Source organism: Equus przewalskii, chromosome 16 (genome assembly GCF_037783145.1).
Source record: "Equus przewalskii isolate Varuska chromosome 16, EquPr2, whole genome shotgun sequence".
NCBI lineage: Eukaryota > Metazoa > Chordata > Mammalia > Perissodactyla > Equidae > Equus > Equus przewalskii.
In genome coordinates this window covers 11,162,055-11,186,867 of record NC_091846.1, presented here as the reverse complement: position 1 = coordinate 11,186,867, position 24,813 = coordinate 11,162,055, and the positions used below count along the sequence as shown (strand labels likewise).

The 24,813-nt window shown below is 38.6% G+C and overlaps 1 protein-coding gene across 7 annotated transcripts in view; it reads right to left on the bottom strand.

Annotated features, from left to right (window-relative positions):
- FRY (FRY microtubule binding protein) overlaps window positions 1-24,813 on the bottom strand; it is a 403,013-nt gene that overhangs the window by 213,446 nt on the left and 164,754 nt on the right. The window lies entirely within an intron of this gene.

The following is a 24,813-nucleotide window of genomic DNA, read 5'->3' as shown; positions in this document are numbered from 1 at the left end:
ATGATAGCATGCTATACTATCAATACATACAGAGAACAGTGGAGCATAATTTAGAAAGAATTCTATTCAAAATGATTAAATTGAAATGTTTTGACACTTCAAGGGTTAAGCTTCACGACTGGGAGAAATTTACTCAAAGATCATTTGTTCCCTGATGATACTGAATAAATGTCATGCATTTTAAACTATATTAATGTCATCTAAATTTAATAAATAAAATACGCTGGAGTGCTGGCATGTTTAATTGATAGTTCATTAACCCTCAAATATTAATTGAATGATGACTTTAAAGTTAATGCTTTTATTTAACAGTTAATCTAATATTCATAAAAATTTCCTTTCTGCTTCTGTGTGGCCTGGTGGCATGATAGCAAAATTTTTTTTTTTTTTTGAGGAGCTAACATCTGCTGCCAATCCTCCTCTTTTTGCTGAGGAAGGCTGGCCCTGAGCTAAAAATTCATGACCATCTTCCTCTACTTTATATGTGGGATGCCTGCCACAGCATGGCTTGCCAAGCAGTGCCATGTCCGCACCTGGGATCCGAACCAGTGAACCCCGGGCTGCTGAAGCAGAACGTGCACACTTCACTGCTGCGCCACCGGGCAGGCCCGATAGCAAATATTTTTAAGTAAATCCAAACCTGACACTTCCACCTTCGTGAGCTTAGACGTTGCAAGGAAGTTCCTGAGTGTGTTTAGTTGACCTCCCTGCTTCAGGAAAGACTGCTCTTAGGCTACTGGCTGACTGATAGCTACTTTATCATCATGAAGGCTAGATCATATAACAACTCTCATTAAATGTAGCCTACTAAATTCTATTCGCTTTCCTTAATGAACACTCTATCATATAATGGGAAGCCAGAAATATCCTTTTGATACCAACTCAAGAAATTTTTTCCAGCTTGAAGAAGTCAGCACTTAAAATGATCATATCATACCTATACCATTTAAAACTCTAAAGTGATAAGAAACTCAAGCTGATGATGAGTCTTATTTTTTTCATCTTTGGACTTATAAATCCAACATCTCTCATTATGGTTTTAGAACCAGTTTGCGATATATTTAATGGAATATTTCTATAATAAAATGATTACACTTAATTTGCATTATCTCACACATATTAGTCTTTCTAGAAGTTCAGTAAATATCAGTGATAAAATGTTATCACAGAGATATGGCAGTTAACAATAGATGCCACTGCCAAAGGATTACATCTTTTCACTATTTTTCCATGACATAACATAGTACAGAATATACTCATTCACTTGTATTAACAAATCTTTCGGAGACAAAGAACCTCTGAGGCTGTCTTAAGGTAGGAACCAAATTAAGTACAACGTAAGCAAACATTACCTGCAGCCTTACCTCTTCTCTGAGGAAACTACGATTAGGGCAGAGAACCCATAAAAGACAATGTGTTATTGTGCTTGGAAGTAATGGCTATCAAACAGGCTTCTCGCTGTAGGTAGCATTTGCCAAGCATATCATTACCTAAAGACATATGCGACAAACAAATGAAACCTGAAAATGTTTACCAGGAAGGCCTCTAGGGAAATACTGGTTTGTTCTGACACAGGGTGCCTCTGGACCCAAGCCACTGTAAAGCAGTGTTCTACCAACAGGTGTGCATTGCATATTAGGTACAGACTGTCTGAACCTACATAGAGGCTCACTTTAAACTTCCAAGAATCACCCGTTCTCTTTACCAGGAGCACTTAAACCCCACCTAGGAGAGGGTAATCAGAAGGGACTCTATGTTAATGAGAAGTGAAAGAACTTACAGGTGTTACAAAAACTCTGAATGCTTTTTTTCCAAAAAATTTTCTTTGATTCCCATTAATCAGCTTATAAGCTATCCCCAGTTGTACAGCTGTAGGTTTTACAACTGTAAGTAGTTCTTGACTGGACCTTTCCCTAGCCTATAGTCTTTTAATTGTATTAACTTGGAGGACCATTGCATTGATCCTCTTTCTTGAGTTTAGCTTATTTATTTTGTTGGGAGGGGCCTGACAAAAGCTCCGAGTTTACCGAAAGCTGGGGAGCTGTATAAAAAGTACAGATTCCAGGGTTCCAAGGAGACAGACCTACTGAATTTGAACCTCTGATGAGGCTAGAATCTGTCCTTTTTTTAAGACTCCGTAAGTGATTCTGATGTGCAGCCAGGTTTGGAAGCTACTAGGAATATTTAATAATAAATGATAATTGAGTATCCTGTAAACTGTCTCCCCAGACAGAGGAACGCACAGGAGGGTTTAACACAGTTACTATTTTTTTTTTATTGCAGTAACATTGGTTTATAACTTAAATAAATTTCAGGTGTACATTGCAATATATTTCGAATTCTGTATAGATTACATCATGTTCACCAGTCAGAGACTAATTACAATCCATTACCACACACACGTGCCTAAACACTCCTTTTGCCCTCTTCCCTCCTCCCATCCCCTCTGGTAACCACCAATCCCATCTCTGTTGCTATGTGTTTGTCATTGTTTTTGTCTTCTACTTAGGAGTGAGATCATGTGGTATTTGACTTTCTTCCTCTGACTTATTTCACTTAGCATAATACCCTCAAGGTCCATCCATGTTGTCACAAATGGCCAGATTTCATCACTTCTTATGACTGAGTAGTATTTCATTGGGTATATATACCACATCTTCTTTATCCATTTGTCCCTTGATGGGCATGACAAATAAATGGCAAGCAATAAGATATATTGGAGTATATGAGGAAGCAATTTGGTGTAAACTTAATTCTGCCTGACTTTGTTTTTCCAAAAGGGCCTGACATGGCCATCAAACATGCATTGTATATCTGCTTTAAGCATTTGCTATGTCCCAAAGACAAGAACAAATGGCCTTAAGATAAAGGTGCAACTTCCCCCACATTGGCATTTCTATAAGGATAAGCATCTCTCCCTAGCCTAGGAACTGATTGCTGTGCCTACCTGTGACCACCCAGCTCGAGACAACAGACCTGCTACCCTACTGTGTCCACTGAGACAGCAGACCTACTACCTGCTGTGTCCATCAACTGCTGTGCCAACAGAGCAGTCTCGTGACTGTTGTAAAAGGGACATTTCAATCATATGTGAAGCATGCTCTTTGAGGGTATATAACCACTCTGTACACCTCACTTCTTTGGTGCCCTTCCTTCCTTGGGGAAGGAAGGCCCCGGACCATATGGTCTCCACATTTGGCTCAGAATAAACTCACCCTAAATTTTCATTTATAGATTGGTTATGGATTATTTGTGTCGACAGGCACCTACGTTGCTTCCAAGTCTTGGCTATTGTGAATAATGCTGCGATGAACATAGGGGTGCATGTATCTTTATGTATTTGTGTTTTCAAGTTCTTTGGATAGATACCCAGCAGTGGAATAGCTGGGTCATATGGTAGTTCTATTTTTAATGTTTTTGAAAAATCTCCATATTGTTTTCCAAAGTGACTGCACAGTTTGCACTCCCATCAGCAGTGTACGAGGGTTCCCTTCTCTCCACATCCTCTCCAACACTTGTTGTTTCCTGTCTTGTTAATTATAGTCATTCTGACTGCAGTGAGGTGATAGCTCACTGTAGTTTTGATTTGCGTTTCCCGGATAGTTAATGATGCTGAACATCTTTTCATGTACCTGTTGGCCATCTGTATATCTTCTTTGGAGAAATCTCTGTTCAGATCTTTTGCCTATTTTTTAACTGGGTTGTTAGGGTTTTTTTTGTTGAGATGTATGAGTTCGTTATATACTTTGGATATTAACCCCTTATCAGATATATGGTTAGCAAATAACTTCTCCCAATTGTTAAGCTGCCTTTTCATTTTGTTAATGGTTTCCTTTGCTGTGCAGAAGCTTTTTCGTTTGATGTAGTCCCATTTATTTAATTTTTTCTATTGTTTCCCTTGCCTGGTCAGACAGGGTATTTGAAAAAATGCTGAAAGAACAATGTCGAAGAGTGTACTGCCTATGTTTTCTTCTAGAAGTTTAGTGGTTTCAGATCTTATATTCAAGCCTTTAATCCATTTTGAGTTGATTTTTGTGTATGGTGTAAGATAATGGTGTACGTTCATTCTTTTGCATGTGGCTATCCAGTTTTCCCAACACCATTTATTGAAGATACTTTCCTTTCTCCATAGTATGTTCTTGGCTCCCTTGTCAAAAATTAGTTGTCCATATATCTGTGGGTTTATTTCTGGGCTCTTGATTCTGTTACATTGATCTTTGTGTCTGCTTTTGTGCCAGTACCATGCTGTTTTGGTTACTATAGTTTTGTAGTATATTTTGAAATCGGGGAGTGTGATACCTCCAGCTTTGTTCTTTTTTCTCATGATTCCTTTGGCTATTCAGGGTCTTTTGTGGTTCCATATAAATTTTAGGATTCTTTGTTCCATTTCTGTGAAAAATGTTGTTGGAATTTTGATAGGAATTGCACTGAATCTGTAGATTGCCTTAGGAAGTATGGACATTTTAATTATGTTAATTCTTCCAATCCAAGAGCACAGAATATCTTTCCATTTCTTGTGTCTTCCTCAATTTCTTTCAACACTGTTCTAAAGTTTTCAGTATACAGATCTTTCACCTCTTTGGTTAAGTTTATTCCTAGGTATTTTATTCTTTTTTGTTGCAATTGTAAGTGGGATTGTATTCTTAATCTCTCTTTCTGCTACTTCGTTGTTAGTGTATAGAAATGCAACTGATTTTTGAAGTTTGATTTTGCATCCAGCAATTAGTTACCATCTTGAACAGAACTATCATGCTGATAACCTCACCTACAACTCAAAACATAATGAAGAATTCGGGAAGTAAACAAAAAACACTAAGGGTTTTCTTATGCTGTCCTTAATTTGTTTCTTATCTTAAAACAGCTTCATAGATTCCTTTTCTCTGTCCCAAATAGATGTTACAACATCCATGTACTTTAGCCATAGACTAACGCAAGTTCTCACTCCAATTATAACTTTTATTTACATACAACTCAAGCAAGCTTATTTGTTTGGTTTTTAAACCCTCAGCAAATTGGATGCAAAATTGGAAGTCAAAAGGTAAGTTGTAACAAATAATCACTTGATAGATGCAAAGATTCTAAAAAACATGCACACAATTAATGACAATGACAACAAAGGCATGGCAATGCCATTTAGTTTAGACTAAACCTCCTAGAACCACTTAAGGACATTTCTGAAGAGCTGCCCAGAACAAAAAAGGAGGTATGTTCAGGATGACACTGCATCAGTACAGGTAAAAACTCCTGAAGGATTTTCATCCAATCCATTTAAAATACTTAATAAAATAAAACTCACAATGGGGAGCTCAGTTCTGATTGACTTATTCATTGGAGTTCAGGTAGAATCAAAGTAAACAACTATTTGCATCTAAGAAAGCATCATTTAACCCAAAATTTGGCTGGTCCTGAAAACATAAACCTTTTCTATAAAGTATGTAAATTCTGGTGAAATGATTAATGTCAGGAGCTCAAGGAATTAGCTCATTTCCTTTTTGACCGTTCATTAAGAAAGCACATAGGAACCAACAGTGTCTAAAAACCATTACACTGAATGTTAGAGAACCATTCAGCTAAATGTCCCATATCCATTTCTAACGCTTATGGGTCATCTTTACCAGTTTTATTTAGAAGCAATAGAGAAATTTCCATAAGAGAAAAGTATATATAGAAACGTACATCATAAGAGCACCACTATTTTGGGGGCTATAGTGGTTGTTTTTCTGTCAGGTTAAATTTTGCCTTTACAAGTGCAGTAAAGGAGCAAGGAGAAAGGCACAGAGCCACATAGCTTTTGCTGCTGAGGAAGCTTCTTTCCCCACAACCTGCATCTCTACAATCCTGCTCTGCTCAAGGATTCTTTGAGACAACTCAGTTGTCAACATGTTCTTCTTTGCACTCCACCTTGTATTTTGGGTTGATGATATTTTTGAGAATCAAAAAATATGGCCCAAGAAAGGGTCCTCCTTTAGGTAAGACACTAAGTGTCCAAAGCAGAGCACCAGGGATCTACCTGCACCTAATGAGGCCAAATATGGATTCCATGGCACCATGGACCTATGTGTCCACCTTTAAGGGCCATCTCTGCCACACAACTAGCCATAGGACCTTGGGCAAGTCATGCAGCCTGAGACCCAGACTATTTGTCTCCAAAGATGAATTCAGATGCATACTACAAAAAAAAACAGTGATCCTTCTGCAGCATTTTAAAAGTAACTAAACATTCCTTAGGCTAATCTAGAGCTTCATTCAAAAGAGACCTCGTAAATCAAGCAGGTAGAATGACAATCTGAGTGTCAGAGTCACTACTAAGCATAGTCAGGATAAGCCAACTCCCAAAACGAAATCCAAGTTTAGAATGTCTTAATTTTATATTATGAAATGACTCTGCTGCCGAAAACTCTAGGGACCTTCTGAAAAACAATTCAAGTTAATTTTACCTGTGCTGTTCAATACTAGCCACATAGAGCTATTAAGTACTTGAAATGTGGCTAGTGGAACTGAGTTGCCGCATTTTAATTTTAATTAGTTTAAATACTGATGTGTGATTCAGTTATTGGAAAAAATTTAAGTAAGTGAACCAATTTTCATATGTGAAACTTTTTTAACTTTAAATTTTATGAAATCTAAATAGAGATCATGGGTTTTTGACCAATTTGGTGTCCAAATTTAGATGTGCTGATAGTATAAAATATATAATGGATTTTGAAAAATTATTCCCCAAAAAAGGGATGTAAAATAAGTTAGTAATAATTTTTACGCTGATTACATGTGGAAATATTTGAGATATACTAGAATAGGTAAAATACTTTGTTAAAATTAATTTCAGATGTTTTTAACCTCTGTTTAATGTAGTTACTAGAAAACTTAAAATTGCCTATGTGTCTTGCATTATATTACTATGATACATGCTTTTCTCCAAACTAACTGCTGCTTATAAAACTTAGACATACGGGAAACAATTTTTGTGAATGAACATTAAGAAAAGCCACAGTGTTGCATACCCATGAACTAGTAAAACCTGTAGTCATATATATTCACCAATAAGTGATAACAATTTTATTGATTCAATAAGCAAACATCTATTAATCACTTCACAAAGCCTCAGGCTAGGTGAAACTGAGAGGCCATCACTTTCATCCCCATTCAACCACTGAGAAAACTGAAGTAACTTGTCCAAGATCACACACCCAATAAATGCTGGAAAAAAGGACTCAAACAGATTTGCTGGCTCAGAAGTTTGTACTCTTTCTGCTATACCAGATTGCCTCCTAGAAATTGAGAAGTAAAAACATCAAAAAAGATATCCCTGATATTAAATGCTTCCACATGGCACCGAAACCCATATAAAACCAAAAATATAAAACTGACTGGAGAACAGATTTCTAAACATCTTCATGCTCCCTTAGCACTGTCTAACTATAGCATCTTGATTACACATTGATTTGTGACAGCTCCTGTATTGCCATTGTCATTCCTACTAAATATCACATGGATTTCCACCTTGCCTGCCTCTTTGGGGTAAACACCTTCCACTTCTTTGCAATTCACCCTGGCTTCTACCACAGGGCTTTGTGCATAATGGGTTCTCAATGAACCGTTGCTGATTTCTTTAAATCTTTAATTTTTTTTTTTGAGGAAGATTAGCCCTGAGCTAACATCTGCTGCCAATCCTCCTCTTTTTGCTGAGGAAGACTGGCCCTGGGCTAACATCCATGCCCATCTTCCTCTACTTTACATGTGGGATGCCTATCACAGCATGGCTTGCCAAGCAGTGCCATGTCTGCACCTGGGATGTGAACCAGTGAACCCCAGGCAGCCGAAGTGGAATGCGTGCACTTAACTGCTTGGCTGGCCCCTAAATCTTTAATTTTTTAAAACTACACCTATGTAGAAAGAAAAGCTGGGAAAATTGTATGAAAAATTTTGAACTCTTAATACAGACTTGCACTAGCAAAACAGGCACACCACTATTTTGACTGACACTATTGTCATAGTACAACTGTTTTCATCGTGCGTGCAGTTTAGTGGTCTCAGAGAGTTGATACCCACCTGAAAATACAGGAGGAATTCGAGCATGCTGGGGAAAATGGGCTCAATAGTTAAGCAGAAAGCTAAAGTGGCAAACGTGCATATGAATTTTTGGTGGGCTGCTTTTTCATTCTGGGAGGTAGTTCTTGAATTCCCTTCCATCTGCTCTTGCCAGCCATCTCACCACTCCCTTCCTCTGCTTCTTCCACTCCCAACTACACACTTTTTGCTTGACATGCCTTTTCCTCCCGATCCTGCCAACACATCATCTCTTTCAAAGACCTTTTAAAAGTCCCACTTGTACCACAAAACCTCCCTTAACTAAATAAAAGGGAAATGGTTACTTACCTCACTCCACTACATCCTGGGATGCAATAACTTTGAGCTCCCAAATCGGAAGGGGATGGAAATATTTAAATATGTATCTATATGAAAGGAGTTTTAGAACTGCATAACTTCTCAGTGTGAATTATGATCTCTGTTCTCAACTATATCACTATAAGTTCATCTACATGAATAACTCTCATTATTAAGTAGCAGTTTTAGAGTTTGTTCACATACTGACATGTCTTCTTGAAATACTGTATGTGTGAATATATAATTATAAATTATTAATTTTTTTTGCTGAGGAAGATTCGCCCTGAGCTAACCTCTGTACCAATTTTCCTCTGTTTTGTGGACTGACACCACAACATGGCTGCTGAGGAGTGGTGTAGGTCTGTGCCTGGAATGGCCACTTAACTGGAGTGCTGAACTTAATCACTAGGCCACAGGCTGGCCCTAATTATAAATTAATTTTAAGTTCCTTTATTTTGCAATATTCATTCAGAGTCGTGGGAGTGTACCAGACAGTATAGGTTAGAGTTTACAGCCTGTTGTTTTATTATGACAAGTTAGGTGCATGTCTGCCTTACTTTCTTATGTGATGACACACCACCTGCCATTACTTATTCATTGTTACCAGAGCACTCTGTGGCCTTCTGAAGTAGTTACGGTCATACACCCTGGCAGCCCATAAAAGTTGATACAACTTCCAGAAGTTTCTTCACATAAGGGCATGGAGGAGGTATTGGGAGAATCTGATTCAACTAGCCTAATGGGATGGAGTTTGAACTGGCATAAAAACATAGAAAAATATGTCATCATCAAGTCACCTAACACTAGGAGAAATTTTTTCCTAGAGGGATTTACGCAAGTATATACGGCCCCAGAAAGCACATTGCACTCCCTAGAAGACAGAAGCAAAAGTCAAACTGCTAGTACCTGTCTACCATAGCAGGAGCAAACCATGTATGGCTGTGAATATAATAAAAAGCAGCCAGCAGTGATCATCTTGAACCTTGTTTCTTAAGAAGTCCTATCTTTGGGACCTTTCCTGATGCATTGGTTTCCAGCAAAAATTACACTACATTTTCCTGGGAAACTTCCATATGTAAAAACTGGTTAGACAACTTAGATGAATTGATACCCCAAAACTATCCCAAAGTATTCCAACAGGCTATGCAGCACTCATTAGATGCTTATTTTTACATTTAAATGAGTTAAGGTCATTCAGTCATCTAAATTTTATATTTTATTAAAAAATAAAACAAAGCAAAACCTCTGTCAATCTATAACCTGGGAATAACCATAAGACAAATTCAACAGAGGCTGTAAACAGCAGTCTCAAAATGCCTCTGAGTTATTTGGGTGCAGTAAATCAAATGAGTATTATCAAGAGAGAACTCTACCATCACCTTTCAGCCTCAACGCAAATATTCTATTTAAAGAGCACAGTTCTCTTCAACGTATAATTTCAAAATACTGTTCCTCAGGAAATTGCTTCTATTTTTTTTAAGCAGTTTGCATGAGCTACATAATCAGACATGTTTTTATCCTGCATTAAAATAAAGCATGGGCTGGGTGTAGGGAAGATACCAAACCCCAGCAACTCTACCTCAAACAAATTGCTTAAAACTGTTCCCTCCTTTCCAACACCTCTACTACTACCTTACTTTGACTCCGTGTCATCTCTTTCTTGGGTTATCCTGGCAGTGATTCTCTCTACCTCCATTTTCAGCCACGACTCCCAGAATGAGCTGGGATCTGACCATGTTGCTCCCTGCTTAAAAACCTGTTAAGTATGGCCTGCCCAATGCTTTCAGGATAAAGCCCAGACTCTTCAGCAGGTCCTTCAACGTTCCTTATGATCTGACCCAACTTGCCTCTGCGTACCATCTGTCACTCTCCTGCGGGGACCTTCGGCTCCAGTTGTCACTCCCACTTTCATGTCTCCCCGCATTTGCTCCTGTGATTCCTCTGCCCTTCGCCCTCTTCTCTGTCACAGCCTCTTGGAACTACTCCTCAACCTCTTCCCTCCTACATAGAATGACGAATCACTCTCTTCTCTGGATAATTATTTATGTCAGTATCCCTAAGACCAAGCACAATCCCTGGCTAGAACATCTATTTAATCAGTGTTTCTGTTCTCTGCAACTCTTTATGCCTCCTCTTCCATCAAGGCAGGCTGTCTTTGATTGTAAAGACCATAAGGCAGCAGCTGGGCCTGCTGAGTCACAGTGTACTCTATCTACCAAGGTGCCCTCACAAGTGGGCATTTAATAATTTATAAGAAGGGACCGGGGAATGGCTGAGTCACTCACAGGGGCTTCCTGAAGCTTATTTAGGCATGCCCAATTTGAGCTGTTGCTTTAAGTACATCCACTTTAATCACCATGATAAAATCTTTGGGTTCAGAACTTTTTTTCTAGTAAGACAGTCAGTTTCTCCAAATATGAAACAATAGCATCCCTCATGGGATGGAAAAAGACTTTGATCAGTGAAGAATTAAACGAGTTCAGTAATTTCACTGAGAATGGTTTCCTTCCAATTTGGCAAAAGCGGCTGAAAGGTTTAAAAGTAAAGTTAAATTAAGTCCACATAACTTAAATGACATTTAGACAAACATAGGAATAAGTTAATATTTTTTATAGAGAGCAATCTTTGACAGTGTTGACTGATTTAAAACAAAAACAAAAAACCCATCACAGAAATAGTCTCTCAAGTTGGCTGATCGCTACATAAATAAAAAACTATTTCACTCTAACTTCATTTTGAGTTTCATGGACACATCTGCCCAGAGATCTGTGAGCACAATGGTGCAATTTAACTTGTTCAATCCACTCAAAGAAAACAGGTGAGGATCACGGAAGGGAAGAGACTTTATTGCCAAGATTAGATGTTGAGTTACTGTTTGGAGAAAAAGATAGAAAGACTGCAGATTATAAAATGTTACTGCTTGCTGGTGGTTGATCCGCTGATGGGATGCCAGTTAAGTTTGGCCATAAACCTCTCACACCCATTCAGTAATTTTATTCACTCCGCCAACCTTTAACAGTTTATTAACAACAGTCAATGTGCCCTATAATGTGCTGGGGAATATAACAATGAACAAAGGATTGATTCTTAGCCCAGGAGGACCCTAGACAGGGAAGGCACATGTCACAACAATATCACCATTGCTACAATGGCAGTGTATAGAAAGGTTGGGGGAAATGGGGCAGTCAGAGAAGATTTCACCCTGAAGGTGGCATTTGAACTCATCCTTGGGAGAGGAGTTTGGCTCAGGTCCAAACAACACATGCTTAAGGTTTAATTCATGTGACACTCGCAGAAATTGCTGCAACTATAGCACATAATAACACCTTGTTATATTATCGGTCACTCTACACAACTCTGAAGTTGAAAGGAAGGTATTTCACCTTGGACATTTTCAGATGGTTTATTTTCTGAAGTTCCAGAAACACACCTCTTTATCAAAATGTCTACTATGGCATGGCAATGAGCAAATATGATAGAACATGATAAAAAGAGGAATTTAGACAAGCATTAATTAAGTAAATTAAAAATAATAATGGCTAACATTTATCAAGCAATTATAATAGGCTGTATACTAAACATTTCGTAAACAAATTCATTTAATTGTTATGGCTCTATGGGTAGGTACATATACATATATGCATATTATTTATTTATAAAGACATATATGACATATTAATACCTTTTTTCAGAATCAGTTTAAGTATCTTGCTCAAGGTAACATAGCAAGTAAGTGGCTGAGGCAAAGCACATGTTCACAACTATCCTAAATCATACGGAAAAATAAATCAAACAAGTTGAAATAAATTTTTCCCATATTTTATATTACAACCAAAATTAATGAAGTCATTAGTTAAGAAGGCAGAAGAATTAAAAAAGAGACAAAACCAAAGTTAAACATCATGGCTCCTCCATGTAGAGAAGGATCCAAATTTAAGAACCATGGTTGGGTGTCGCTTCCCAGTGTGGGTATTGAACCTCTCCTTACACCAGAACACAATGAAGAACTAGGTTTGCATAATGGGCCTTTCTTCTTTGTGCCACGTGACCAGTGTTGCATCATTTCCCTCTGCAGCAGGGATCAGTGAAAAGTGTGATTCACTTCTGTTTTCAGCAAGAAAAAAAGAAAGCAAATAAGCCAAATGGGATGACACTCCTGGCTGACTCTTCTGGACTTGGTTAACTTTCCACTTAAAGTGGAGGAAACAGACTTGGACTCAAGCTCTGAGCTCACATGACTTTGCCAGCTCCAAAACCATCAGGCCTGGGTAGATCTTTGGCATTAATTAAACACTGTCCATCAAGAACATTCTAACCTTCTCTCCATTGTGTGGGTCAACAGCAGAAACTTCATGAAAACAATGAGCTGAATAAATAAGTCAAGTAGTCATCTTTCAGGATAAAATATAGCCCAATCAGATGCAGACTGAGATGGGGAGAGATGTCGTAGGAACAGTATCAACAATTTATCTCTATCCTTTTCCCAGAGCCTGAAGAGCATTTTCATTCTCCTGGCCCCAGAAGTGACAGTCTCTTAGTCACTCCTTAAAACAAAGCCTTGTCTGGCAGAACAATATGATATTTAATGAGCTCTCTAGGTCAGTTTGATGACTGTTATTTTGTGTATAAGGGACACTTGAGAATTGTTGAGTGGGCCTTCCATCACTGGAGTGTGTACACTTCATGAGTGGTTAGATCCTCTGCCTGAGCTCCCTTAATATACTAACCAGATAATTATACTTAGCTTTTGGTCTTTTACTTAACTTTAGGGAAGTTTTTCCTTAATTTCTGCATCATGCTTTAAATCTCAGCAGCATTAAAATATACAGAATAGTACACGTTACTCCTTTTACCTTAAAGTGCATTTCTAGCATGAAAATAATAACTCCTACCCAATCTCTGGCCCATCACGGTGATTACAGACTGTGGGTCAGGGATTGGGTCCATTTCTGCATTCCAGAGAATTCTTACACCTACCAAAATAAATGGTTTGGCGATATATGGTCAATAAAATGAATTCAGATGACAACTTACAGTTCCTAATGACATTTTAATTATTCAACGTGTTTGCAAGCATCCACATCAAAAGCATTTGTTGTGTAATCCTTGTGCATGGAAATAACACTCTCAGGGCTGACATACAATTACAAGAACAAAGGTGGAGATCAATGCTCAAGGCTGTGGCAAGGGCCAGAGTGTCTTGGAAAGGTGGTACCAGCAGACAGGCCAGCAAGGAAGAGTTTTGAGTGCTCCAGATGGGAGGTGATGAAGATCTGGAACCAGACCTTGGCAGAGGCGACAGTGATGAAGATCCAGATGGTGGAGATGGCATTTGAGAAGAAAAGCATGACAAGTTTTAGCAATGCATTGAATGAACAACAAAGAATGTTGAAAAGGACTCCAGTTTCTTGTCTGGGACTGACCAAGAGTGAAATGCAGCATTTATAATGACGAAGCTGAGCACAATAAGGGGCTTGGAGAAGAGAGATGATGTCACAGCTTCACCAGGCTGCTGAAAAAACATTCAGCTTTGGAGATGACTGTCAGTAATACAGGGAAACAATAGGGAAAATCTGACCTTAGGGGTCAATGAGTGACATTTATGTACAAACAACAGTCACTCTTACTCACATACAGAATTCGTCTTTCATGGGGTTGATTACTAGTCATATTTTATTGTAATTATTGATTTATGTAGATCTCATTCACCAGACAATCCTCTCCTTAAGAGCAGGAACGTGGCTCATGTTCAGCTTAAAGCCAACTTAGGGTATTAGAATTTAAAATTTTTTTCTGCTGTCTATACAAACTGTGCTCAAAGGCTGGAAGCAGCAGGTCAATCAGAGTGGAAAAGATGCATTTCTATTTTCAGGAAGAAAAATATGTTCCAGAAGTTCCCCTAGGAACCAAATCTCAGTTGTAGGCTTGCACTGAAGGCTGAGAAAGTGAGCACCTGCCTCTTTCAGATAATCTGATGGGAAATAAGCACAGGAGAAGGGGGTTGGGAACAGCTCTTGACATTTTATAAGGGCTTATAGATATCAGCTACTATTATTGCATTTAATGCAATGTTATATAACAATAGGCGGTGAATTAGTAATAGTCGTCTACCATTGTACAGTTTACATTTAATGGTGGTTACTGTTGGTTGCCTACCCTTCTCTCTTGGTAAAAGAATCTCTATTTGTTCAGGTAGCAGGCAGAAGTCTTTTGTCTTACAAAAGGTGGACCTACCCCAGTGCCATTATGCATCATTATTTGTCTAAGCCAACATGGTAATTCCATTCAGCTTTGCCAGTGATCAGCATGTGACCCAATTCCAATCAGAGGAATGCAAGACGAAGTTTTCTGGGGTCTTTGGGAAAATCTTCTCCTCTTGCCAGAAGAAAGACCTAACCCGGGCCTCCTTCTTTCCTGACTCTTAAGTGAGGCAAAGATGTTTGGAACTGAGGTGGCTGTCTTGTGACCATGCAGTGACAAGTCTAAAGACTGGATGGTCTGGGTCCTTGAGTTTCTAAACCCACCTGGAACCTCCCATCTCCAGGGCTGTGGGGTTAGGCAAGCTAATGAAAATTCTTTATTCTTTCAGCCATTATGAAGTTATTCTATTATTTATAGCAAAAGCATCCTAAAATGACATACATTTCAACATACTAGATGGTAAACGTTAGTTCTATGTATTAGCATACCATTATATCGGTGAACAGCAGGGATGTCACTGTATTGCGATTAGTGACAAGGGGGACTTAGAAATGAAATTTGCTGATCTTCCGAATCCTACTCAATTGTTTCCAATTTATATTTCTTTTCTTCTTTCTTTTTTTAAGTAAAGCAGCTGACTAATCATAAAAGATAATTTGAATTTCAACTCCTTTGTCCCTCTAAGAAAATGGTAACAAGCATTGAAATGGCTAACAAAACGGTTAGTAAAGGAAAGAAAAGAAGCTAAGGTAAAACTGAGTTTTAGATATTGGAAATGTGGTAGAATCTTCATTCTCATTCATAATTTTGACCTTGCTTAAAGTTCAAGCACTTAAAATTGTTGGTTAAAAAAAATTTTTTTTTTCAGTTGAAAATGGGCCAGGTTTTCAATCCCCTTCAAAATTGATAGCTCAATTGGCACAAACCAGGATTAGCTTTCCCATAATGATAAGGGTTGGGGGTTTGTTAGTAGATGGAGTGGAAAATCAGAAGGCAAGTCTCTTATATTTTCCTATTTTCTTGCAATTGTATTCAGTCAAATAAAATAGAACGAGGACAGGTTGTCTTGCACTTTCAACCCGGAAGAAAAGACGAGAACAGCGCTCAGGGTCACCATCAAATCCTGAGGGAAGTGAAACCAGGCACGCAGTGTGGCCCTAACACAGGGCTGGGCTTCGCTCTAAACTCCCTAAGGAAGCTAAAATTCTTATCAGAAATGTAGAAGATTCATTTTGGGGGGCTGAGATAGTACAAATGGTACTATAACTAAGACCATGTTGTCATTCAGTTACAAGGCCTCATTTTTAGGGGAGATCCGTTAAAAACGTGGTTTTCAAAAACTAAATGTTGAAAAGTAGAGTGTTTGTTGTTTCTTTTAAAGAAAAACTGCAATTTGTCTTCTAATTGGTAGTCTAACTTGTAAATTTTAAACTAACTGCTTATCATTTGCTGAAGTCATAGGAAATCTATTCACCTAAAGCAGCGTTTTCAGTTTTAAAATTCTTTAAAGGTATCACCGAGCTTTCTACCTAGCTGCAGGCATTAAGTAAAGGTGAACATTATAACAAATCCAACAAGGTTACAGGTGGATTTTTTAATAGCATCATTCATCCTTATGACCTTCTTTATTTCAATATGGCTTAAATGAAACATGATAGCTACTGAAACCTAGGAGAGCATACTTTGACTGGATGATCACATGTTATAAAACCTCCAGAATGCCAGCAATTTCCATAAACCCCATATCTCACTGTGCAGAAAGAAATGCCCGTCTCTCCAGATGAAGAATGTCAGCACTTCAGATTAGAGACAACTCTGTTCAAATTCGCTGTGTTAGATACACAGTTACTTTTCTATAAAAAATAACAATGGAAAGAACCTGATAGGCTGTGTAGTGTGACAACTTTTTCTTATTCAGAATACTTAAAAGCAAGCTAGTCTAGGAAGTCAGAGATCCAGTCTCTACTTATCAGTCAAGTTCAATAATGCACAACTCAGCTTCCTTCATTCCGGCTTTAACGGGATAGGAGAAATCACCCACAAACATTATGATGTTTACATAAACCTCATTTTTCAGTGGAGGTATTCAAAACCCTTCACATTAAACAGCTAGAGACAAAGTGTCAGGTTTGTTCCTTTCACATAAGGAAGCGACGGAAGGAGATAATCAAGGTCACACACGGGAAAATAACACAAAAACAGGGAAGAAAAACCTCGTCTTATATTTGTACAACTGAAGCATTTTATTGGTTTGACTTTCAGGTAATAAACTATTTTATTGATTTGCTGAATCCTTCCTACATAACATTTAAATGGAATTTTACTAAAGTATTACCCTAGTTAATCCAATACTCTATCCTTTTTGTGGCTGCCAAAGTACATATTTACCTGTTTAAGTCTAAACTCAAAGAAGTCAGCCTAGTGTTTCTTAAGCTCAGGAATAAAATTTTAATGGAAACTTAATTGTAGATTTTCATAACGTTGTGCTTACAGCATTAGCTGAAAAGTCCTGGAAATCTCAGAGCTGTCTTCCACTGCTAAACTACTTTGCACTTTGCAATTGATTAAGAACAGCAGAGGCAGTCAGAGTTGTAGATCAAATTAGAGTTGATAAAAGCACTTAATGTAGATTTGAATGCCTTCTCAAAAAAGATTTCAACTCCCTTAAATTGACATGACAACAAATTCTTACAGCAGCATAAAAAGTATTAGCTGAAATGTTATGGCTTTGGCTTAAATCTCCATCTGCAGCTCATCAAATGACTGAACAGTAGAAAGGAATTAAACCAAAATCAGACTCATTACAGAGTCTGATACGCTGGCAGAATATAAACTTTCACTGCTTAGCATCTGGAGTTTTGGGTGACTAATATTTAAATGCTTGTGCTTGCATGTTCTGTGAAAAAGAAGAAAAGTTTAAGAATATAGGTAAGATATCATTAGACTTAACTTATAGAAATACATAATTCATACATACACACACACACACACACACACCTCTTCTGCTTATTCCCCCAAATATTCTGAAGAGTGAAAGGAACACCCAAAATGAAAGTTAACTGGCTTTAAATTAGTCCCAGGTCAAAATTCTGATAAATATGGCAACACTTCACATTTTTCTAATGTAAAGAATGCCTATCTGAAATGCTTGCTGCTCCAACTACTGACATCTAGTCAAGTGTTCCAGAGTAAATAATTCACATTTCCTCTTATCCTTCGGCCATCCTGCGAGGAGGAATATTTTTAAATGTTCTTACAGACTTTGCCTGCAAACACCAGGCTCCCAATAGTTCTCAGATGCAGGGAAAGCATAAATCCATAAAGTTAAAATCAACAGAATCTATCAAACACATCCTCCCAAATAAATTTCTCTAGGGGACATTCTATCTCTGAAATATCACTGGATCCTCTCCTAGGATTATTTAACTCCTGGGAACTTCTGCATTAATATTCCTGAATTCTGAATCCCACAAGGAAGGAAGGCAAGCTCTGAGATCCTTGATGGTGGGATCCAGCTCTGATTCAGCTATGAAGCTCCCAAAGTGGTGTGTCTAGTGCACAGTAGATGCTCAATAAAGAAGTATTGAATAGCGTTTGCTTTTCTTCTCTGACACTGTTGAGTGGCAAGGCATTTTGGGAGCAATAATCAAGAAAAGCTGATGCTAAGATAGTAAGTCTTTGAGTATAACCCAGCCTTGAAAAGTAAGTAAAGATGCTCTTATGGAAAAGGCTATTCCCCACGCTCCTCCAAGCCTGGGAGATACAACTTTTCAGTTCCAAGAGAGAGCATTCTCTTACTCATGTAGTCAACAGTTCTACAATGAAGCAATATTTAAATGAATATGATGAATGGAATCTATCCAATGAGAGAGACTAGTAAGAAAAAAAATGAGATCAAGCTGTGTACTACCGCTTTCAGAAATGCAACTCACCTTTCTAGGGAGTGGGTGCCTGCTAAACCTTCTGCACGGGGATAGCGTGCAAATAGTGAGCGATTCCCAGAAGGCACCCCCTTGTAGAAAATTAGAAATGTTCAAGTGTTTAAAAAAAGAGGACTAAAAGAAATGCTAGGGTACATATAAATCCAGAAAATCTTAATATGTATGTTTTTTGGATAGACTCACCTCTGTATATGTTAACTGATAAAGGCCAAGCTATATGGCCTTTACAAAAAGTCCCATTCAAAGGCAAAGACTATGGACTACAACCATTATTCGTTCATTTGAATTGGATCTAAAACCTCACAAAATGTACCTACCTGATGCCATACGGGTATCTCATACACAGAAGCTGAACTTTGGGAGAATTAGCCTTATCATCCCAAACCAGGGACATTTAAGAAGCAGCTAGTTTATTCATAATCAATGCATCTCATTCATCAAATGAGGTAATGTGCTTGAAAGTGCTGAGCAAACTACACTACACTACACTATACTACAAACTAAACTACACTACACTAAATAAATTCAAGGCCAGTAAAGAACCTGCACAAAAAGCTTATGTATGGGGCTGTCAATCTACGGAACAGCCCAACACAGTAAAATGTCATTTCTCATTAGCCCAAACTCATTCTGAATATCACAGAAGGCTTAAAATATAGAAGTTATTAATAAGATGATCAGGACACATGTAATCCATTCAATTCCTTGAACTGTCCCCAAAACTGAACTAATGAGTCATGGGTATTGAAATGTTTTGAAACAAATGTCTTTTTAAATAAAGAGAATATTTGTATATTGTATCAGTTGAAACATCTAAATACTGGCAACTTTCTCAAATATCCTGGGCTGTTCCTAGATTATAAAAGTATCCAGGTCATCTCTCCTTCCTGCCCACTGCTGTTTGCCTATCTGACTGTTTCAGTTCTTGGCCATTTCCCCCAAGCAGCACGCAGAAATAGACAAAGAAGCTGAAATGGAGTCATTGTGGGCTGCCAGTACAGTAGAAGGTTTTATGGTGGCTGAGACCGGAGCTATCAGGTAAAAGGAGATACCTGAATTATAGACAGATTTCCATTATTCCTGGAAATGTTTTCCCTGCTCTCACTGCTAAAGATAATTAGGAGTTTGCTACCGTTTCCTAAAGAGAAATACAACATATCAGAGAACCTCGGCAAGGTAGGCAAATGACCATTCTAAAAGAAGTAAAGATGAGTAACGCATTTTTGCTTGCTAGAGCCATTTAAATTACATGTATTTACATATACTTTCAAAAATAGAGAAAAAAATCAACATAAAACACTCCTAACAGAAGAAATGTACCTTTTAATCACACTCCTGTGTGTGTGTGTGTTATGTGTGTGTTTAATCAGATGACCATAGAGCACAGAGCTGCCTATGTGTTATTTGTATGAATGATGGTGAACACTAGTCAATACTTAGGTCTTTTAAAGAGGTCTGTGCTCAGGGGATGGTGCTTTCTAGCACTGGTTCTTGAGAGAGAGAGACAGAGACAGAGAACTTGAGTGAGCAAATGAGAGCACTTCAGAGGTGCACATGGAGAGAGGACGCTGAGAAGCGGCAGTGGCATCAGACAACAAGAATGAAAGTATCTACAAAGCACTAGGTTCCCAAGTGTTCTTGATCCTTTGATCATCCGATGGGTGATTTTAAAAAATTTGATTATCTGGGGCTGGCCAGGTGGCGTAGTGGTTAAGTCTGACATGCTCCACTTTGGTGGCCCAGATTCATGGGTTCAGATCCTGGGCATGGACCTACACCTCTCATCAGCCATGCTGTGGTGGCGACCCACATACAAAGTGGAGGAAGACTGGCAGAGATGTTAGTCTAAGGCTAATCTTCCTCACCAAAAAAATAAATAAATAAAATAAAAATATGTGATTATCAACTGGATTGGGGCAGGGGGTTATGGCACTTACCATCATTCTGGCTTTGAGCAAATCACTTTCTCAACTCTCATTTTTTTTTTCATCAATAAAATGTGGATAATATGTAAATTTGCAGAGTTACTGGAAAGAGTGACGATAATGAACAGCGTGACCTCCTTTGCCCAGGGTGAGTCTCAGTTTACTTCCAGTGTCCTAGCATAATTATTAACTTTCACTCTCAAAAGTGTCCCAGTTTGGACAAATAACGATGCAGTTGCCCCACATATAAACTACCAAGATGACATTTGACACAGAGTGGGCCCACAGTCAATGTGGCAGTTATTTTTATTCTAGGATTGCTCAATGCATTTTGACAACAACAACAAAATACCTCTATTTTGTCTCCATCATAAACCCAGGGATAGACTCTTTCTTGTTAGAGAGAGTGGATGTTGCTCTGGGGTTTTGTTCTCATTAGGACTATAAAGTCCTTTGGCAGAAGTGACCAGAGCCTGAGAGCCTGTGCACTGTCAAACATCTAACGAGCTACAGGAACACTGGAGAAACGCTCTTCTCGGTGCCTGGAACGGTGCTGGGTACTTCCTACTGTTAAAAGAACTGGGGTAAGGGCTTGCCCTTGAGCTGTATTACTCTGCTGGATTTAGGCAACTTGGTTAACCTCTTTAGTATTCTACTTCTTTAAACCAACTCTACAAAGACGCTTATAAGAACATCTAGAGATTTTTCTTAAGCATTTCTCAGTGTCTTTGAGATATACTGGTGACATAAATAAGGATCAATAAGTACCGTTCTGCAGCAAATCGGAGGTATTTTCAGCCCTCACTTGCTCATGATTTCTCTTTGTCTCCAGAGCCAACTCTACACCAACCAGCATTTCTATGTTGGACAGAAATATTGTCCTTATCACCACAACTTAACTCACTCCAACATATCTGAAAAATACCACATCCGATTCTCCCAACTGATGCAGGTTTTTCTACAGCAACATCAGACATTTTACAATGCACCCCATCCCCTTTCAAAACAAGCAAAGGGCTTGTTCACTTCCCCAGAGCAGCTTATTTGTCAATGGAATTCTTGTTACCTGAAAGAGTTAACAGGCATTCAAAAGTTTCCCACTGTGGGGATGCAAGATTTGCCAAATATTGTAGGAAAGATGCAAACTGCCCTGGAAAGATCAAGATGTTGAATGGATTCTGAATGTACCTTCATTCATTGGGCCCTGTGTTCACTGGACATCATGGGGTGGATAGAAACACAAGGAATGCCAGTTAGAGGTTTCAGATTGGTGGGAGAGCCCACACACCAGCTCTATACACCAATATAAAGCAAGCTCTCCTTCCCCATGAAATAGCTTGGAACTATCTGCTCTAAACTTTTTCTGGAGCAAAACTGAAAGCCAAAGTAACTTTCTGCCACTGAGAATATTCCCAGGACACCTTTCATGCTGCTGGAAGGTACGTACTTAGGGAAGTTAGGAATATTCTAATGGTAGCTAAGGGGGTAAAGTTCAAAAGGAAATCTAGGGAAAAAATGGCTCAAAGCAAGCAACTAGTTTTGGCATAAAGTCACGCAGTGCCCTTCTTTAGGGGTGTAGTGAGTATTGACCACTCCCAGAATAATCCACTGAGGATGTCAATGCTAAAAGAGAAAATGCTTTAATTCTGATTTTAAGTGAGTTTAGAAGAGAGGGGAGCATTGGAATCCATTAATATAATTTTAACATTTACTGAGCATTTATAATGTGCTAGATATTGTGCTAAATACTTTATGTCTTCATACTTCATTTACTCCTGTGAGGTACCCATTTTTTTGCCTCCATTTTACAGATGAGAAAACTGAGTCAGAGAGCAGTTAATTAACTGTCCAAGGCCATGCAAGTACAGGAAGTAGAGATCTGAACCAAGAACACATGGTCCTGCAGCTTGTGTGTTCTAGGTGAGGGCATGATAGATTAGGGGTGCTGACATATGCAAGGGCAAGGATTGGAGAGCAAGTTTGTAAAATACAGAGGAAGGTGAGCAGATTAAATATAGCTGGAGTAGAGAAACAACATGAGAGGATGAGGAGCTCAAAGCGGGCGCTGAATGGCGGTCACAGATACTCAGGGGCAAGAAGGATCTGTGGTATAGTCTTTGAAATGCTGGCAGAAGCCTCTCCAGGCTGCTCCATGTCAGGCAGACCATTAGGAGACTAGGAGTATTCCAGGTGAGACTGAAGAGGGCCCTGTGGTGCTTAAGGCCGTGAACACCAAGGGGCAGCAGCTGTGAGAATCACTGAATGGCTTGGGGAGGGGCAGGCGCAACAGGATGGGTGTCCAAGGGGATGAGGAAAGCCTCCACAGTGAGGGCTACATAGGACATTTTATTTCCAGACATCAGGGCCATTTTAACTCCCAACCCCATTAAAACGAAGAGCAGCCCAACAGAGGGGGCACGCCAATGAAGCGTTCAAATGAATGCTGAATTAAAAGCTAATACATCTTACCAGGCAATGACTGACTTAACTGACTTGTTAATTCTTCACAGGAGACAAATATATATAAAATTATATTTTCCTCACAATGTTCCATTTTTAAAAAAACTAGTGGAAACCTGGAAATACTCATGGAATCATCTTTCTTCTTACTACCACCTTGCAAAGCAGTCAGTCATAGTTACAGAATTTGTTTTATTGCCTTTTAATCGTTGCACTTTCATAAATAAGCACTACCATATAATTAGGGGCCCGATTCTCCATTCAGGCATGTGGGTGGGCATTCTCGCCTCTGGAACCTGTAATGCGGGCCAATTAGTGGCATGCCCCATGCTGCATCCTCTCAGCCAGGTTACAGTGAGGAGGTTGAAGCCCTAAGGCTTCTGTTTTCTACTTTGCCTTGCATACACATTCCTTTATCTCTTTGCTACTGAAAATATGTAAAACTGAGAGCTATGCTAGGTTATAAGCAGGTTAGTGTTGCAACAAGCTTCAAGAAGACTAAGCATAAAGTATATTTCCTCTTCCTCTTTCAAGAAAGGACTGAAATACATTCTGGCCCCTGAAGGAACGCTAGATAATCACCAAGTTCACTCTTTGGCAATAAAGAAATTATGATGGCGGGTAGGTGTCTTATTCACCTTTGCAACCCCAGAGCCTGGCACACAGTAGGTGTTGAATACATATTTGCTGAATGAATTGAAAGAATTCTAACTTGTGTCCCAGATACTTGCAAAGTAGAAATGAAGAGTCATTTTGAACCATTTTCTTTGTGTGTGTTGGGGGAGTGGAGAGAGTTTAGGAAGGGTGGAAAGAACATACACTTTGTCTAGACTAATTTGAAAACAGACAAGGGGAGAAAGATTTTAAAAGAAATCTCACTGGCTTCAGTATCGTCACAACATAATTTTTTATCTAATGAGGCAATGACAAAAATTGATGGAAGAAAATAATCTGGCCTTGGAGTACTCAGAATGATTCAAAACCACATGCCGATGTCAAACTCACAGAAAGTCTTTCCAGTTATTGGAATACTGCTCCATAAAGAACATTGTAATGTCAGATTCTTCTCATTAATCAAAGGGTGGAGAGACAAAGGGAGATTCATCCTTGAGTGTGAAGTATTACACAAGTAATGAATCCCAGATAAATGAATTATGACTATATTCAATAAATGAATGCTGTTTGGGTGACAGTATTACTCCCAAATGGCTTCCCACTTGTAGAAAAGCAGCTTCAGACAAGCCCCACAGTGTATATAGTGGTGCAAAATGACCTGGAAAAAGGCTTCTATGGATATCATCTAGAGATGCATATCCCTGAATACCTTAAGCTGAAGGTACTTTGGTTCTTTTCTCAAGCAATTATGGCACAGGTTCTCCTGGCCAGGTTTTGTTTGCATAAGAACAATCTTGGCCACAGGTCATTTGTGTAGGAGATAATTAATCACTAGCTCTTTGAGCTAAGGTAGGTTAATTAGTATGCACATAATATATCAAAATTTCACTTGGAAATTTTTTTAAAATTTCAAACAATTAAGGATCTGTAATACCTGCCGGTCTTTGATCAAAAGCCAGTACAAAGGCTGTTGGTGATACAGAGAAGACTTTGTTTTTAAACTGTTGAGAAAATACAAGGCATCACTGATCACCTGAAGGCCTCATTTGAATTCATTTCCACATTCATGATGACTTAGACGTTGTCTTTTTGAAGTATCTCATTGCTAAAATCTTTAAGTAGGTCAGAAATGGAACTTCACAAGCCATAACATTCTGATGTCCTAATAAATGATAAGGGTCAGAACCTCACTTGTTTACATTTAAGAAAAGCACGTTATTTGGATTATAAAAAACCTCAGGATTTAAAAAAATTCAAATACTATTAAACAGCATTCTGAACATCAT